The sequence below is a fragment of the Ovis aries genome, chromosome 1 (assembly GCF_016772045.2).
Source record: "Ovis aries strain OAR_USU_Benz2616 breed Rambouillet chromosome 1, ARS-UI_Ramb_v3.0, whole genome shotgun sequence".
Taxonomy (NCBI): Eukaryota; Metazoa; Chordata; class Mammalia; order Artiodactyla; family Bovidae; genus Ovis; species Ovis aries.
In genome coordinates, this window is record NC_056054.1 from 200,445,364 (window position 1) to 200,453,138 (window position 7,775).

A 7,775-nucleotide genomic window follows, 5' to 3' on the forward strand; every position below is an offset into this window, starting at 1 on the left:
CAAAGCATGAAGGCCCAACACATTAATCCGCAAAGCTTCTTCTCTAGGATAATACTCCTGACAGCAAATAAGGCTTTGCTTCAGGCTGTCGGGGAGCTAAATAGATAACAAGACAGGAACTGCCAGTGCAGCACGATTTTGGCTGCTTGGATGGAAGGGATTCAAAAAACTTCACAGAAAAACCACAGAACTAAGAGAATCAGAGGATCTGACTCTAATAGTAGTTATGTGGTTTTGCGAGAGACCTTCCCTTTCTCTTGACTTCAGTTTTCCAGTGTGTGAACACTGGGGAGGCACTAGATGCTTCTGAAGTCCTGGTCTGTGAATGGGTCCACTTCTGGCTGCAGTCCTGCCATTGCCCTCAATACTTGGGGCTATGTCAGAAAAGTCGATGAAACAGATGCTTTGTTCCTGATGGACTCAAGCCAAGCCCATTGTGCTTGAGTGTCCCCCAGGTCAAAGGTGGAGAAGAGGAGAAAGAAAGGACAGGACAGAATGAGATGAGAGGGGAGCCGTGGTGGGCAGTGGTTGGTGACTCCATCATTTTCTCCATCATTCTGGTTGCAGACCACAATTCAGCTCTTAAAAGATATAGGCCTAGGAGTCAGAATTTTGCAGTTGAGTCCTAGGCATCTATCTGTGCTTTTAAAATGTTTTCCAGGCAATCCTGGTATGAAGCCAGGGTTAAGATCCACTGGTCTAGATGAATACTCACAGCTTGAGTGGGGGAAATTGGACTAGTCTATAGGAATGCTCTCAGCCCATGGGGGTATTTCTGTGTTCACATACCCCTGTCATGGCATTTCAAGATGGGGATGGGGGTTATCTCAACATCACACTGAAGAGGAACTTCACCATCTATTGTATACTGTTTCAGGGACAGGACAACTGGTTTCTGGTCTCTCATTTCTCAGACCCAGCTTTTCAAGACATATCCTCCCCTCATGACTACACTGGGAATGCTCATGGATGATCTGAAATTTAGCACCTTGTTTTTAGGAGGAAGATAGGTGGAGAGAACTGGGAGATGGCCTCTGTCTCGGTGGCACAGCCGGGGGCAGAGCACAGCCCAGTTTCATTTCACTGGGGAGCCCTGCGCAGAAGTCATAGATCAGCAAGAGGGATGCCTCTGGGGACACTGCTGCTGCTACTGCTGCTAAGTCACTTCAGTCATGTCCGACTCTTAGCGACCCCATGGACTGCAGCCCACCAGGCTCCTTCGTCCACGGGATTTTCCACGCAGGAGTACTGGAGTGGGGTGCCATTGCCTTATCCGACTGGGGACCCTAGGGACTCACGAAGAGAAAGGAATCTGGGAGCATAATTGGGGGCAATGTATCCTTTCTCTCTCTCTCTCAAAGTGAGAGAAAATGTTGGGGTGGCAGAAAGGGCTCCGCCTCAGCTCAGCTATGCATCGACTATGTAACCTGAGGCCTCCATGCCCTTGCTTGGTTGGTATTAACACACAATCAAACATTAAACAATAAGCAGAGATGAGTCAGCTGTGCTGCTCTCTTCTATTGTGTGCTGGGCACTTATTTCCTCTGTGATTAGTGGATGAGTCCTCTCTAAGCCTTCCAGTGAAGTCCTGTATCTTTCCAATGAGTATATTAGCACATTCATATGACAACTTCCGGAGAAGGCAATGGCACCCCACTCCAGTACTCTTGCCTGGAAAATCCCATGGATGGAGGAGCCTGGTAGGCTGCAGTCCATGGGGTCACCAAGAGTCGGACACGACTGAGCGATTTCCCTTCCACTTTTCACTTTCATGCATTGGAGAAGGAAATGGCAACCCACTCCAGTGTTCTTGCCTGGAGAATCCCGGGGACGGGGGAGTCTGGTGGGCTGCCGTCTATGAGGCTGCACAGAGTCGGACACAACTGAAGCAACCTAGCCGCAGCAGTAGCAGCAGCATGGCAACTTCAGTTAGTTCTAAGTAGATAGGAAAAGTTACATTGAACAGCAATTGGGGGGTTTCTTTGCTGAAGCTCAGAGATGACTAAGAAATCAATGGATATCTGTTCCTGAAAGTATTAGCTACCTAGGGTTGGGGGTCAAGTGAGATAGTCTTCAGTTACCTGAGGTTCACCTGAAGTTCATTCTAGCTACAGAATTCACAGAGACCTCACATATAAGAAGAAGAAATCTGTCTCCCACTCAATCAACATTTTTCAGCAACTACTCTGTGCTTCACATTTTTATGGTCTCTGAGGAAAATGCAAATATGAGCAAAACCAGATTTCTGCCCCTGGTGGATCTCTAGGCTCACGAATGAGACATACAGACTCTCAGGGAACAGAAATACAATGATCTAGCATGGTCTCTACTAGAGGAGAGGCACAAAAGATATACCCTTGGGTGCAGGAAGGGGCCCTATTGATGCTAAGTGAGACATTCTTGTCTTAAAACAAGCCACATTATGTTAATAGAGATGGGTCCAAGGTATTCCAAGTGCTGGAGGACCATGCACACAGTAATGGATGCAGGCGACAGCAGGGTGTGTACAGGGAAGAGCAGGTAGCTGGGGGCAGTGGGAAGGTTGGGAGTTGAGACAAGCAGGGAGACTGACCAGAACCATTAGGGTCTGAGCAAACATGACCGCTAGGCTGATGTGTTTGCATTTGAACTAACTGGCACTGGGGAATCACTGAGGGCTTCTGAGCTGGAAAGTGATGAGATGGAGACCAGATAGGAAAGTACTACAGGAGAACAGACCTGAGCTGTCACCACTCACCCACCCCTGGGTGAAATTATTTTCACCCCAGGTGAAAAAATTTACCCCTGGGCTTCAGTTAGTGACCCCTTCACTCTTCTTGTCTAATGCAATCACTTTAGGCAAGACGGTGAAAGTGTTAGTTGCTCAGTCATGTCAGAGTCTTTGCAACCCCCTGGACTGTAACCTGCCAAATTCCTCTCCAGGCAAGATACTGGAGTGGGTAGTCATTCCCTTCTCCAGGGAATCTTCCTGACCCAGGGATCAAAGCCAGGTTTCCTGCATTACAATTTCTTTACCTTACGAGCTACCAGGGATGCTCCTTGTGGAAGTTCGTGAAAGCCAACTTGGCAGAAAAATCTGGCTCTTTTACCACCAGCAATTTCAGGGGCATGAGCTGGGACTCTTCCAACTGAAATCTAGCTTCACAGAAGTTCTTAGAGCATCACAAGTTCTCATTTTCATGGCCCATGGTGGTGGGATTGGTCTAGAAGGAAAGGCCCTTAGAGTATTCTCACCCAAGCACACTTGCCCTTGGGCAAAAGGAGTCTCTGTGCTCCCTATAGCCTGCCTGTATCCCCAGCAACACTTCCCAATAAGTCTGCCCTCTACAAGATGGATCACCAACTCCAAGTTGATCTCCCAGCTTTACTTAAGTCAACGCTGTCCTTTAGGCAGCTCTAAGCAAGAAAATAATTCAACATATAAATTCACATTAAAGTGTTAATAACTGTGAAGTTTTAAGGTGCTATATCTTCAAGGAAAAGTGCATGAGAGAAGAGACAATTTTCTTAGAGTCTGATGCTCGTAGACTAATTCTAATAGATGGATTTCAGCACCAGTCTGTTGAATTTCTTGAGAGATCTTTCTGGACTGCCAGATAGGTGTCCCCAGAGGAAGGCCTGACTGTCTAGCCAGGTCAGAGCATCAGTGAGAACACTCCAGCTTTCAGAGGTCGACTTATTGAATATCACCCCTTGGCGCTGGCTGACGGCCTCCCTCTGGGCAGCAAGAACAAAAACAGGACTTTATTTTTTCATCGTGTTTTATGGATAACTAAGCACTGTCACTTACACTGTCTGACCTGGATCTCAAATCATGTTTTAGCAAAAGCAAGGATTATCAGGCCCGTTTTAAGCAAGAGAAAATTGAAGACTTAAGTCTAAGACCTCAGACATCCAGGCCAGGACTTTTCCACTATTCCATCTTGCTTCTCCCCACCACCTATAATTCTCACTCTCTTCTGACAGAAATAAAATGGTTTTTCACTTACAAAATGCCTAAGAGGAGATTTTGTCAGAAATCCATTTCCTGTACTCTCAGGAATTTGTGGAACTTGAAAACATTTTAGGGAATGTCTAGATCACTTGCTACCAATTGTTCTCATTTCCTTAACTTGATATCCAAACGAGCCGTCGCATGTCTTGTCAACTCTACTTCAAAACAAACTTCAAACCTAACCAGTGCTCAGCTCCTTCATAGCTGTCACTCTCACCCATAAACCATCTTCTCTTGCCTGAACGAGTTTGGGGAGTAAGGTCCCCCAAATAAGCACAACCCGTCTTCCCTTCTGTGGAAAGGAGCCCTGGGAGTTGGCTACAGAAGGTTCACGTTGGAGGTATGAAATGACTTTATGCCAGGAAAACTGGCTTGGGTATTTAAGGGAGAATGTGCCCCTTCCACCTTGGCCCTTCTTTTCTCTTAAATGATTCTTAGACTCTTAAGTCATCTCCCCGACTCTGCTGTTCTATAGTTAATTCTTTACTTCAGCAGGAGAAATTACTTTTAAAAAATTCAAATTAGATCAATCCCTTACTCAAAATCCTCCAGTGGTTTTCTTACCATGATCTTCAAGGCTCTACATGATCTGACCCCTGTCTGTCTTGTTTTAATTCTAGCCAATTTGAACATATATCAATTAATTGATAAGTTTGCTGTTTGTTTCTCTCACTAGGACTTTGTCTATATAGTTCACTACTATTGTATCATACAACCTCTCAAGCAGAGCAGATTCTTGGCACTTATTTGTAGAAAGAATTGGAGTGAATCAATTTTCCAGATGGAGAAACTGAGGTGCAGGTGGGAAGGGGCAGGTCAGTAGCAGAAGCAAGATGCAAAAGCTAATTTTCCTTCTTATAGGCAGTGAAATGCCCACTGCATCTGGCTTCCCCCCTCACACTACATGAACAACAGCTACTTTTCCAATGTGAAGTTCTCAACTTGAGTAAGAGACAGCATGTTACAGTATGCTCTAGTTTACCTCTTACTTTTCTCTGACTCAAGCTTGTTGATGATCAGGGCTGGAAAGACTCACAAAGATTACCTAGCAGCCCTTCTGTTTGCAGATGAGGAGACTAAGGCCCAGAGAAAAAGCCCACAGCTGAACATCAGCAGAACCGGAACCCAGGTCTCTGGACTTCAAGCACAATTACTCTCTGCCTCCTTGCACTGCTTAATATTGAACATCTGAGTGCTCACGGATTTTATTGTCACTTATTAAAATGAGTTTTGCTTCTCATATTGACAAGTAGTCTCCCCCTAATGTACATTTCACAGGGAAGTAAGAAATCAGATCCTGGTTGGAGAGTAGCAAATGAAAGAGGCCTGAATGCCTCCCTCAAGGTAGTTGCATCCTGGCTGCGAACTGCTCAGCCAAGTGACTCTGGCATTTCTGAGTCAGGGGACAAGGGAATTTGTTAGAACCATTCAACAGCCTCCCTTGACTTTGCCACTTCCTGCCTCTGTGCCTGTTTGCGAGGCCCTTGTGCTCTCAGGGACTCAGTTTTCTCCTCTGTGAGATGGGGCTAGCATGCCTTGACACACTGGGTGAGAAAGTGCTTTGTGAACAACAGAAGGCTGAATAAGGATGAGAGGAATCATTTCTGGTGATCAAGGAAGTGGGGTCTCAGTACAAACACAAAGAGCCTCCCCCTCCCAGCCTTTGGAACTTGGGAGTGAGGCCTTTGGGAATTTGGCTGCAAAGAGCTGAGGCTGGGGAAGTTTCAAGTATCTTTGTGCTAAATTAAGGTTTATGCAAAATTTGGTCATGAGTGGGGGGCTTAAGAAAGAATTTGCATCCCCTTTTGTCTTGGTTCTTCTTTCTTAAGTGGCTTCTAGACTCCTAATAACTTAAGGATTATAAAACTGATCAAACCAAAAAGCCCAGAAGTCATCTTATCCACAGACTCAGCACTTCAGCAAGGATATGAGAAAAGTGACTTACTGATCTGAAGTGAGTACTTAAACTGCTAAAGATCATGAACATTTTTTATGAAAAAGTGCTAAGGAAAGAGGAAAAATTGTTAGAGGACCTTAAGAGAGGAAGAGATTAGAGTAATGTCTGAGTCTTTGAGACTCCATGGACTGTAGCACGCCAGGCTTCCCCATCTTTCACTCTCTCCTGGAGTTTGCTCAAGCTCATGTCCATTGAGTCAGTGATGCTAACCAATGATTTAATCCTCTGTGGCCCCCTTTTCCTTTTGCCTTCAATCTTTCCCAGCATCAGGGTCTTTTCCAGTGAGTCAGCTCTTTGAATCAGGTAGCCAAAGTATTGGAGCTTCAGCTTCAGTATCAGTCCTTCCAATAAATATTCAGGGTTGTAAGCAGGCCAGAAACTGCATTCAAAAGCTTATCTCCTTTTGTGAGGGACTTTGATGCCTCATTTGTGCATAGCCTTGTCTGGACTCACCAAACCCTGGAAGCTTTGGCACTCCTTCTCTTAGCTTGCAGACACAAAAGGAAAAGCTGACAACTAATCAAGCCATTCAGTCCACCTCCCAGTCCCTTCTGCCTCTTACCACAGTCTTGGTCTAGTATAGAGAATACATATGTGATGCCTGGCTGGAGACAGGGTTAGTCATGTTGTCTGCTTCACTTGGTTTCTGGAGATACAGTAATTTTTTTCAGCTTTTATGAGCTTGGAGCTTATAAACTATAAGTCCCAGAAGAGCCTGCAGGGTTCATCTGGCCCTTCCCTGATAAGGAATTATTTCATGGAGAGAAAAAAATAAAAAAAGGAAAAAAGCTGCCAGAACTCTGATCAGGATAGCAGACATCTAACCAGACCACAGCTAGAATTAGACCAGCATTTCTCAAACTTCCTTTTTATTTGTGAGAGGAGTGGGAGAGTACTGTCAATGCTGTTTTGCACAGAAACATACAATAATGGTCACATACGTTCAGGGGGTTCCTGGACTTCTGTATGTCCAGACTGGGAGTCCCTGACCTAGAACTGCGACTACTAGTCAGGAACTTATTAGGAAACTCAGAGTTGAGTGAAAAGAACCCTGGCCTTGAAGTGTGGAGGACTGGTCCTGACCCCAGCTGTGCACTATGTGAGTCAGAGAATTTCATTGCCCATTTCTAGGCTCAATGACTCAAACTCTGGGGTTTAGTAGATGGTTTCTGAGATTTCTTTCTAGTTCCAAGTTTCAAGGACAAAAATCAAGTCAATTTTTCTTTTTTTCCTTTAGCATTATTTTCAGGGGAGGGTAACGGTGGAAAGGCAGGTAGACTAAAAGTGTTTCAGCTGCTGAGAAAGAGGGATGGTGGGTGAACTTAAGGTGCTTTCTTCTCCATTATAAGAAGTGAAGTTCTTTCAGAGCCCCATGACTTCTTATCTATAAGGCTTTTCACAGAGATAATGGAGAAAGATGATTCAATCTTTCTAAAATCCACATTCCATTTTCAAATCTGTTCTTAGAGGAATGCTCTGACATTCATTGTCACAAGGAGTGCTCGTGACGGTCTCCACTTGTTACACTCTCATACTTGTGCATTTGCTTCTCCTAAAATGTCTGAGTGTGATGATGGATAGAGTTGTCTGGTATATTTATGGGCATGCAGCTAGGTGTGCTGGCGCATTTGCTTCTGCAGAGGCTGAGTGTTTGAGTGTGTGTAATTGAATGTGCACTTGTATGAGTGAAACTATAGAATTCGTATGTGCATAGCACTGAGTGAATATAAAAAATTGTGTAGATGGAGCGACATGTGGAATCGCGTGGGCCTGTGCGTGTACAGGATTTATTTTTTTTTAATAAGCTACTTTTGATTGTGCAGC